Source organism: Mytilus californianus, unplaced genomic scaffold, assembly GCF_021869535.1.
Source record: "Mytilus californianus isolate M0D057914Y unplaced genomic scaffold, xbMytCali1.0.p SCAF_4, whole genome shotgun sequence".
NCBI lineage: Eukaryota > Metazoa > Mollusca > Bivalvia > Mytilida > Mytilidae > Mytilus > Mytilus californianus.
Genome location: NW_026262690.1, coordinates 14,489,290 through 14,500,738, shown reverse-complemented (window position 1 = coordinate 14,500,738; position 11,449 = coordinate 14,489,290).

The following is an 11,449-nucleotide window of genomic DNA, read 5'->3' as shown; positions in this document are numbered from 1 at the left end:
AACCATTTACAATTCATAAAAGATTGCGTTTCCCAAACACTGGGGATACCACATTCGTTTAAAATAGTCTTTACTCTGTTTAACCATGAAAAATGCACATTGCCATTAATAGACATGTGATAACACAATTTATATAAAGTATATGATAATTTTGTCTCTTTACCAGAATTTAATTTCCCCCAAAATGAGATCAATCTAGTTTTTATGTCCAAGTCTATAGGATATCTTCCAAGCTCCCCATAAATCATGTAAGAGGGTATTGATGTTTTCAGACCTAATAATAATTTACAAAATTTTAGTTGTACCCTTTCAATTATCTCATTATTTCCAATACCCCATACTTCACAACCGTACAGTAATACTGGTTTCACCATTTTATCAAATAAGTCCAACTGACTACATATAGAAAGATTATGTAGACGACCTAGTCTTAACACTTCGAAAAGAGCCTTAGTAGCCTTTTCTACATTAAATTGCTTCGTTTTATCAAAATTACCTGTTCTTGTTAGAATTATGCCCAAATAGTTAAATTCATCAACGATATCCAGTTTTTTTTCATTAAAGAAAAATTGAAAATTACATGATGGTCGTCTCCTTGAAAAAACCACGACCTTTGTTTTATCAACATTTACTTTTAGCCTCCATACATCTGTGTAATCTAGAAAACAATCTAAAAGTTTTTGGAGTTGAGTTGAGGATTCGACCATCAACACAGTATCATCAGCATACAGAATAATAAAAAGTTTTAAAAATATGTCAAGTTTTTCTGTTGAGACTGAATTTAGGCCCTCTATATTACAGGTTTGCAAAAATGAATCAAGATCATTCAAAAATAGGGAAAAAAGAAAAGGCGATAAATTTTCGCCTTGTCTAACCCCGTTATTACATGGAATTGTTATATGAAATACATGACTTAGTACCTTGATACATATTTACAATAACATTATACATACATCCATTCATATTATTCAAAAGCATTTTATACCACAGTGCGTCTCCCAAAAAAAAGCGAGACACAGAATGACACTGTATCGAAGAATGCTCGCAGTTACTGAAGGAAAACCAAAAAATAACATAATAATATCGTATCATAGAAATTCAATGCTCGCAGTTACTCGGTGTAAGTTAAAAACGATACAGAATGATACCGTATCAAAAAATACTCGCAGTTTCTCAATGCAAGTTTAAAGCGATACAGAATGATATCGTATCAAAGAATACTCGCAGTTATTCAATGTAAGTTAAAAGCGATACAGAATGATATTGTATCAAGGAATACTTGCAGTCTATACTCAATGTAAGTTAAAAACGATACAGAATGATACCGTATCAAGGAATGCTCGCAATTTCTGAAAGCAAGCTAAACAAAAAACGCATTTCCTAAGTCGATTCATATAGCGGTCTCATTGGCAGTGTAATTTTTTGAGAAATATTGTAACTTAGTTTGCACCCAAATCTCAAAAAAAAGAAACTATTCTACGTCGTATGTTCGCTAACACAATGTCATATTTATTTTTGAATTTCAGGTTTCCTAAGCATGACAATAGGACTGAAGTTTCTGACATTCAGACAGGTGATAATGACGGGTGGATATATTGGCAGTCTTGGATTAATATGTAATACATTTGCTCAAAGTATCTACTTTTTCATTTTCTCTCACAGCATTTTAGTCGGTAAGTTTGAGTGGTTTTATTGTATCTTTTATATAAGAAAGTCGTTCTCATTCGCAGACTTTCCTTGTATTAAATTTCAGAATGCAGATTCCATTTATGTTGGTGTAGGTCTTGTTACCTCTTTATTTGGATCGTCTTGGTCTAATACGATCTTGTTATGTAATTTTAAAAGATTAAAGCGTTCAAGGTCTAATGTATTGTTATCCAAATTTTGTGCACCCTGTGTGCCGAAAAGGGTTTGCCAAGCTGATAGAATGTTTCGCTCTCCAATGGTTGCCAATGTGAAGTTTTATGTTTGTTTCATTGTTTGTTTATTTATTAGTTTATTAGTGTTGCTGACGTTCTGGGGGGCTTGCATCAACTCATTAATTTAGTGACTCTAGAAAACCAGAAACAAAAGCACTGTTAGAAGAAATTAATGATCAGTCTCACGGATTCCGTCCAAGGTCACTCACAGGCGATTCGTTTTAGCCTTTAGCTAGAAAAGCAATGCTACAACGAATGCGTTCAAGAACAGAATCGGAAGTTGTGCAAGTTGAAATGGTTCCAACTTTAGTTGAATCAAACCAGCATGTCAGCTCGTCTCAAGGAAACATACTTGCAAAATTTGGAAGTTCCGAGACGAAAAGAAAACATTATTTAAGTAGCGAATATTTATATGATATCAATACAGCTGAAATAATTAGATCAATAAGTGATGAGAGTGTTAATAAGGTAGATGCAACTTTAGTAACGAAACATAGCTTTGTGTCCGTTCTTCGTTATGTGTTCAACTGCGCAATTTTTAGAAACATTCATTTACTTTGTTTATAATAGCTTATTTAACAGGAAGTATTGGTTGCTTATATCCAATCATGTTCATTCCTCCGTTATCAGACTTCCACGGGATAGACAAAACCCGTACTAGTATTATCATATCTATTTCCAGTGTTATAGACATATTTGGTCGGGCTGGAAGTGGAATATTCGCAGATCATGGTTTTATTGGTAGAAAAAAAATTGTGATTATTGCATTGATTATATGTGGTATTATAAACTCCTTAAATCCGTTTTATACTGAATTCTGGTCCCTTGTTTTATATTCTGTGATATATGCTCATTGGAGGGACTATGTTTGCTATTAATTCATCTACTTTGTCAGAAATAATCGAACCGGAACGGTTCGGCCAAGCTATTTGGCTAATGACTGGAGGTCAGCACATATTTTTTGGGATTACTGGACCATTAAATGGTAAGTAACTTACAGAAAAAGTTTAAATTAGCGAGAAGAAATATATATCTAAACAACTCTACTTCTGTCTTGTCAACGAAGATCGTTGTTTAAAGCGAAATTATCTCAATGGTTACAAGCATAGCAAACAAATCTTGAATATTTGAAAATGATTGATGTAAATTGTTTTTTTGACTACAAATGTAAATGCGAAGTGTTTACTTCCATTTCTATAGTTAGTTGAAGCCAATGGATGTGTACCAAGGTGTTGCAGACGAAATCAGCGTTGGGTTTTTCTTGCATATCAACATTTTCTTAGAGTAAATGTAATTTTGTTCCAACAGGTGTAATTTTTTTTTTAACAAACACAGTCAATATCATTGTAATGTGAAGTTTCTGAGATATCTATTTTCCCATAGAACGGGATTACATAAAGATGAATGAAAAACAACACAAGTGACCCATTCCATTTATTACGCATGCTAGCTATACAGTTTTATTTTTTGTTCTTACACGATATAGAAAGAAAAATATTAAGAAATGAAATTTATTGATTGATTAGTGGTATGTTGTGCTTGTTTAGTGTTCAGCGGCAAATATTTAATGCATGTGCTTGACGCGAGCAATTTAACAATAAATTCAATAGGTAGGTTCTTCAAGTTAGGTCGAATAGGACGATGGATGCGAAATATTCGCTGCCACTATAAATTGAGGATTGTTTGATAAGTTTGTAATTTTGCTTTTGAACATTACCATCTATGGACGCCTCAGAATCTTATTGTAAGAGCTCATTTACGTGCAGAGAGCGTGGCATTCACCTAACACGGAAAATCGGTTCCTTGTATAACCGGACAAGAATTAAATTGAAATCATTACACTTACTTGTTTAGTTGTATTCAGACTTTAAATTGTTTTGATTTAATTTTCAGGTTCATTGAGAGATCTGACGTGAAGTTACAACGCTAAATTCTTTTTCTTTGTATTTACAAATTTCTTTGGAGCTTTTTTATTGGTCATAGATTTTATATATATCAAACTGAATGGACCAAGGAAAACACAACTTGCTGAGGTTGAAGTTGAGACATGAAAGACGTTTCTTTGATCAGTATTATGTTAACCGGTTTTATTTTATACGCATTTATCTTGAAGTCAAACAAATAACAAAGAAGTTGTTTCTTCCCCGATTACAATAATTACATATTTTTTCCACTTGATTACAATATAAAAATAAGAAGATGTGGTATCATTGCCAATGAGACAACTCTCCACACGAGACATTATTACCTCATGCAACGTCTTCAGCTATGGTGATATGATCGATAATCACCAGCAGGCGGATCCAGAATTTTTGAAAAAGGGGAGTGGAGTGGGGATGGCGAATTTCAATAAAACGGATTTCTTGGAGGATTTTATGTCAAAAAATTATTTAAATCGTTAGAAATTTTCGATTGCCTTTTTCAGCGATCAAAAAGGGACGTACGCCCTCTGAACTCCTAGGCCTGACACTGATCACCCTTACTAACTTATGCTAGGAAAAATATAATTCATACAGCCTCGGACACGAGGAGGGGTAGCAGATCCTGCTCAACATGTGACACCTATCGTGTTACAAGGCGAAATATACCAAAGGGATATTCAAACTCATGAATCGAAAACAAACTGACAATGCCATACGTTGATAATATTGCCCATCAACTGTTTCGGTTCTAATACATCATTGGCTTTGAAATGTTCGTTTTTGAGCGTTCCTGATGAAGGTAAATCCAGAAAAACGTTTTTAAAGTCTTGTTATCGTTTTTTTTTTTTAATAAATTATCACACAATAGCGGACTGGTAATTATTGATTCTTATATAACAATAAGACAACACCGAATTCGGTAACCGCAATTTTTCTAACCCTGAAACTTGACCGAGTGTGAAGTTTTGAAATTGAAACACGTTATGACAAAGGATATACAAGACTGTTGCCGATATAAACAACACAGACATCAAAATAAAAAAAACCACCACAAAGATTACAACTTAAAACTATTGCAAGCATAATTGCAACCCGAACCCTTTTAAAAGAAATTAGGGATAATCATCTATATAGCGGAACGTGAAGTTAAACATAATGCTAGCTTCTTTTCTTAACAAGCTCCTATGTAAATTCTGCCTCGTATGAATAAAGCAAAAAGTCGGCAAGAAAGGGAGCATAGTTGGTTTGCATAGGAATGGCGACTGTTTGTTGAAAAACACGTGCTCCAAAACGTAACATATATGCTGTCAACTCATCATTGAACCACCCATTGGTGGCCTTGGGTTGTTGTCTCCTTGACACATTTCCCGTTTCCATTCTCAGTTCTATCATAAATACAGGGATAAAAATTGTGTACGCCAGACGCGCGTCTGTACACAAAATAATCATCAGTGACGCGCGAATAAAAAAAGTAAAGAAGGCCAAATAAAATACAAATTTGAGGAGCATTGAGAACCCAAAAATTCCGAAAGGTTTTGCCAAATAAAGCTATGGTAATCTAATCCTGGGGTAGAAGACTACTAATACAAACAAAAATACAAATAATACACTAATAAACATTATACCACTTCAAAGAATGTTGACAATTACTGAAATGCAGCTCTCAAAGTACAAAACCTGCTATATGAAATTTCTTCTGTCTTATAAAGGTAGCTGTACTTCAGAGTAGATTTAATACAGCAACGTCAAAAAACATTACAGGAACACACAATCTTGTGCAATGCGCACTGAGTAACAATTTGTTCAGAACTTCATTGCAGATTAACTAAAAAACATTTGAATCTTGCTTCAAACTATAAATAAGCAAATAACGAAAGTTAAATTTTTGACAAATGCCATTATAATATCTCTGCTGTAAAAGTATTTTAGTAAAAAGTAAAATCACAAAAATACTGAACTCTGAGGAAAATTCAATCGGAAAGTCCCTAATCACATGGCAAAATCAAATGACAAAACACATCAAACGAATGGACAACAAAGGAAAGATCATATTGATATTTTGACAGTAAATCTTATGGCCTTGATTTAATAGCTGATAAAATAAAATAAGTATCTCTATTTTTACAAGCTACACTTAATATCGGTTAACATATGTATTTAATACAAGGAAGAATTGAAATTTTGTCCATGTAACTTGGAAAACCCTGTTTTGATAATAGTATTTTTGCAATAGCTGTAATCTAAATTGATGAATAGGAAAATGAAATTTCACACAAAAGGCTAAATTCTTTTCTTTCATTGTTTGCTAACTGTTCAATAGTATCTTTAAATTTTTTCATGTGTTCTCAACATTATGGTAATTTTCTTCCCACATGCCACCGATATTTCTGTCTAATTGAAAAACACTTAACTACTTTCTTATCCTTTACACATACATTGGTCGTTTTAATATAAAAACAGATTGAAAGATTCAGTATAATTTTGTTTCATGAAAAAATGGCCAACGTACTCTCAATTATTTTGTTTCAGGAATGGACAAATTATACTCATAAAAACCACTTGAATTCAAACAAAAATTCTCTAAAACTGACATTCTCAAGATGTAAAAGTTGATTTTTAAAATTAGAAAACATATTTGTCCCGCTTGGAAGACATGTTTCCAACAAACAGCCTACATTCCTTTGGGAGCTATTTATGCTCTTTATGATGTCGATTAATTTCTTTTCTTCAGACAGACTTAAAAGTTAAACACCAAAAATACCGAACTCCAAGGAAAATGAAAACGGACAGTCCTTAATCAAATGGCAAAATCAAAAGCTCAAACATATCAAACGATTCTTTATGATTCACGTTCCGCTTTATACATATCTCCTCACTGAATAATCCAAAGTTTGTTGGTTTACTTTTGATCGCAACAATACCACTGAACTTGAAATAAGTATGCACTATATACAACTAGTTATGCTTCATATCTGGATTTATATCTAGAAATTGACAGTGACGAGCAGTTGAGCTCGACATTTTAAGACCAAAGAGACGATTTATTTTTTTTTCTATTTTGAACATTCCATATCTATAAGGCTGCGTTCCAGGAGACTATCAGATGAATCTGATACAATTTTCCAGGACTTGAGTTTCCTTTTATGATAACCTGATGTTATCTCTTAGGAAGTTTTACGAACGTGATCATGATTTGGTTGATCGTTATGGAAGGTTTTTCTTCTATTTTTTCTGTATGTTTTGTGGACTTTGTGTGTTCGTCTTTTGTCTTTAGACCACGGTGTTGTCGGTTTTTCTTCAATTTTTCTGTATGTTTTGTTGACTTTGTGTGTTCGTCTTTTGTCTTTAGACTACGGTGTTGTCGGTTTTTCTTCAATTTTTCTGCATGTTTTGTGGACTTTGTGTGTTCGTCTTTTGTCTTTAGACTATAGTGTTGTCGGTCTTTCTCTATTTTTTTGACTGCCATCAGTGTTTCTCTTTTTTATTTCTGCTTCCAGGAGACGTTGGTTTTTCTGAATACAAGAGAGGTTTTCTTCTGTTTTCAGAAGTTGAGGTCTTTTCTGTTTCCAGGAGATGCTTCTACAAGAGTTGGCTGACATGTATCCATGAGAAGATGGTTGTTCTTTTAGAGTAGAATCAGCAGCTTTATTTCCAGATGTTTTTCATTTCCAGGAGAAGAACATTCTGACTTGATTTCTGAAGCGTTTTATGCACTACTTACTAGTATCTCATCTATTAAAGTTAGAGTGTAACATATTATCGACAAACTACTGTTGCCTCATATATAGATATAGCTTGACTATGACCAATATCACGTTGTCTAAGGAACATTTGGCAAAATATCAAAACGATTGACTTAAAAAGCTTAACTGTTAACTATCAAGAAAAGACAAAATGATATATATTGTGCATCGACGCACTTTCAACGATTTGACTCAAGGTTATTGTGATAATTTCAGGTAATTAAGAATAATATGATGAATGTTTCATCGTTTTTTGTTTTATATAATTCAGTATGAATCAGTATGAGACGCTTTTTTTTCTTTTTTCTCACAATTTCCGTCCACCGTAATCTAAAAGATAGATATTTTTTGAAACCCCAAGGCTGATTCTAACAAATGGTGGTTCTTAGAAAGGCTTCTGTTTTACAAATAGTGTCCGCTGATGCCACCGACTAAGCAACATTATGCCGTTATTTTTCTCCTTTGAATTATTAACATTTTGAAATGTCTGGTCCTTTTATAGCTTGCTATGTAGGATGGGCTTTGCTTATTAATGAATTTCGTGCGGTGACCTATAGTTGCTAACATCTACGTCATTTGGTCTCTGTTGGGTAGTTGTCTCACCCCAATCGTATCACAAATTCTTATTTTATAATGACCAGGATAACTGTAGATTGATCATAGTTGTATCATCATCTATGTAATGAATAGCTACGTTGAATGCATTTACCCCAGAGAACAATTTGAAATACATGAAAATGATACCACTGATACAGTTAAATTTGCATCACATCTTGACTTACTTCTAGAAATTGACAATGATGGTCAATTGAGAACAAAACTTTACGATAAAAGTGACGATTTCAGCTAATCGATGGTGAAATTTCACTTTCTATGTGGCAATAGTCCAGGAGCGACTACATATGGAGAATATACATATATAAATCAAATTGCAGTTTTTCAGTCCTATTCGCATGTATCTAGTTAATATTTCTTTGACTTATATTTTTGTGTCTGTCCCCTTTGTAACTTTGTACTTTTTTCAAGTATAACTTTATACGAACAATAACATTAATGTTCCAGTAACAGGTCAGAAACTTGGTAAATGTTGGTCTTTGGTTTAGTTTTAGTGTTTTTTCCTCTGAGGTATTTGGTGTTGTTATCATTTGTCATCTCTTTTAATATGATGTATTACTTTTCTTCTGTCGATTAATAGCCCGACATATGATAAGCGGCATTGTCGAGCACATTTTCAAATCTTCGTTTGTGTATTGATTTGTACAGGTAATAAAAGGAGTCTGGTTTTTTTTAGACATACCTTTGACCTCAATACCAAAAAATATTTCAATGAAAATGAATGTTACTCTGTTTTCAGTTATCCAGGCAGATTTTGTGCTAGAATTTGGCTTCGATCGGCTTACAAAAAACTACACACCTCATATTAATCGTTTTTCTGTTCAGTTATTATGAATTTGACTTCATTACCACCCTAGGTCTTTTCATGAAAACTCTTACGAAAATAAAATATCCGCGGAAGTAAAGAACATTTCATTATAACTAAGAATGCATTTTACTCGTTAGATGTTTTGTGAATAAAGACCCTGGACTAAATATAAATTATGTTTTCAGATTACCTGGAAGTGGCAGATCCGATTGATTGTATGGAACTGCATTACAAAGAGGCGGCCGATACCACAGAGACATTCAAAATTCAACAGTCTAGGGAAACTGAAAAAGGAATGGCAAAACACAAAAGACGACGAACAGACTAACAAGTTCACAAAATACTACATAAAAAACTCAAGACTGAAATTATTAGTTTCCGAAAAGGCTTTCCCTCAATGTTTAGGGTGCAATTATTTTGTTTTTATTTCATTTCCCTATTTGCAACGTTTACGTACTGAAGTGTTTTTTTTTTTGGACTTTATAAGATGTAATGTATACAGTCAAGTATTTGCATGTATGTTAATACTAAATAGCTGTCATATAATGAAATTATATAGAACGTTTTTTTTCTGTCTCACAATTTAGATAATTTATTCAAAAATAAGACAACAAACCAATGATTTTGAACAAATCAATGTAACAAATAACAATTGAGGAGAACTCTAGAAGGAGCGAGACCGGGTTCGTCGACAGAGTAAACGCATCCTGCTCAACACTCAGTCAAATGTCACAATCGGGATATTAACAGATCAGACTATTCTGTTATCCAAGGATCTAAAACACCGAAAACATGTCGCTTGCGAGTTGAGACACAGACACATCGTGCAAATCTACAAACTTCCTTATGTTTACTGTAAAACTTGTGTCGTGTCAATATCGAAGAAGAGATCAAGATAATAGAATTAGTAGCATCCTTAATCGCAAGTTTACTAGGATATATGAGGTCCAAGCGCTTACTAAACATGCTAAATTGTGGAACTAAACCCATCTTAGAAACCTGGCTTAAAACTTTGTACGTCATACACGCGTTTCGTTTACAAAAGACTCATCAGTGATGCTCGAATCAAAAATGTTAAAAAGGCCAAATAAAGTACGAAGTTGAAGAGCATTGAGAACCAAAATTCCGAAAGGTTTTGCCAAATACAGCTAAGGTAATCTATTCCTGGGTTAAACACTTAGTATTTCGAAAAAACTATAAATTTTGTAAACAGTGGAAGATGGAGTAACAGGAAATGATCAATAAATCTGAAAGTTGACACTAAAGAGCCTTGCAAGAAGATTTTTCTTATTGTCTTTGAGGAGTAATCCATAGGAAGTTTTGTTTTAACAATTATCTCATAAGATAATACATTTTCCAAAAACTCATTTAACAATTTCAGTTGTTCTAGTAACTAAAATTGAATAAAACCATAAAACACCTGTGTAATTTTATTTTATCAGGTATCACCATAACAATAACATAATGCTTGATTTTTTGGAAATAGCTGTACTGAATGACATGTAATTGCGCATTGTCAATTGAATCGACATACTTCCCGGTCAAGGACATATTGAAGGAAAATCATATGTTTTTTTTCATATAAGACAGAAAAGTCGTCATTATATAAATTTGTCGGTTTCAGGCACGAATAATCGTGCATAAACACGTGGATACTAAATGGAAAGTAAGAATAAAATACTGTAAAATACTTCTGCACCCAAAGTCTTATACCGATTTCTTAATTTAAAGTGAGTGGATGAACTCATACATCATTTATGTCTTGCTGTCAAATATTTCAGCTGTTTGTTCAGTTTAATATCAATTTGCAGTGTCAAAAATATCCGTAACAGTTTTTAACTTTCTGAAACATCTAGAATTTGCTACGTTTTCGTACCCGCAAACCCGTTCTCTTTCCTGCGAATGAGACTTATCACCAGATTTGTACTTACATGAGATACACGAAGGGTGTCACAAGTAGAGTAGGATCTGCTTGCCTTCCGGCAAGTTTTGGGTGAAATTCCTGTTGCTCAGGTGTTATGTCTTTCTTTTGTTGTGTTTTGTAGACTGTTGTTTATTATGGGTTGGTTTCGCCATCTTGGATCGCAAATGACATCGTCCAAATTTTTAATGAAATATGCAAAATTTATAATTTTTAATTTTGATAAAGGAAAGCACTTTAGTTTTTATTTTAAATCAGGTTGAAGCCACCAATTTTCTTTGGAAAATGCCTGTCAGGAGTTACAATTCTTTTGTATTTTGCTGCACCATATGCACATTTAGACATTTTATGGACTAGTCACTTCTCCTTTTTGAATTTACCTTTATATTTTTTATTACATTTTCTGATAAATATTATGTTCAAAAATCTATCTATTATGTAGCAAGAATTGTCACATGTATAATCCTTTATACCAAAATATATCAGCTTTGCACAACCTGTAGCTTGAAAATAAGCGTGGT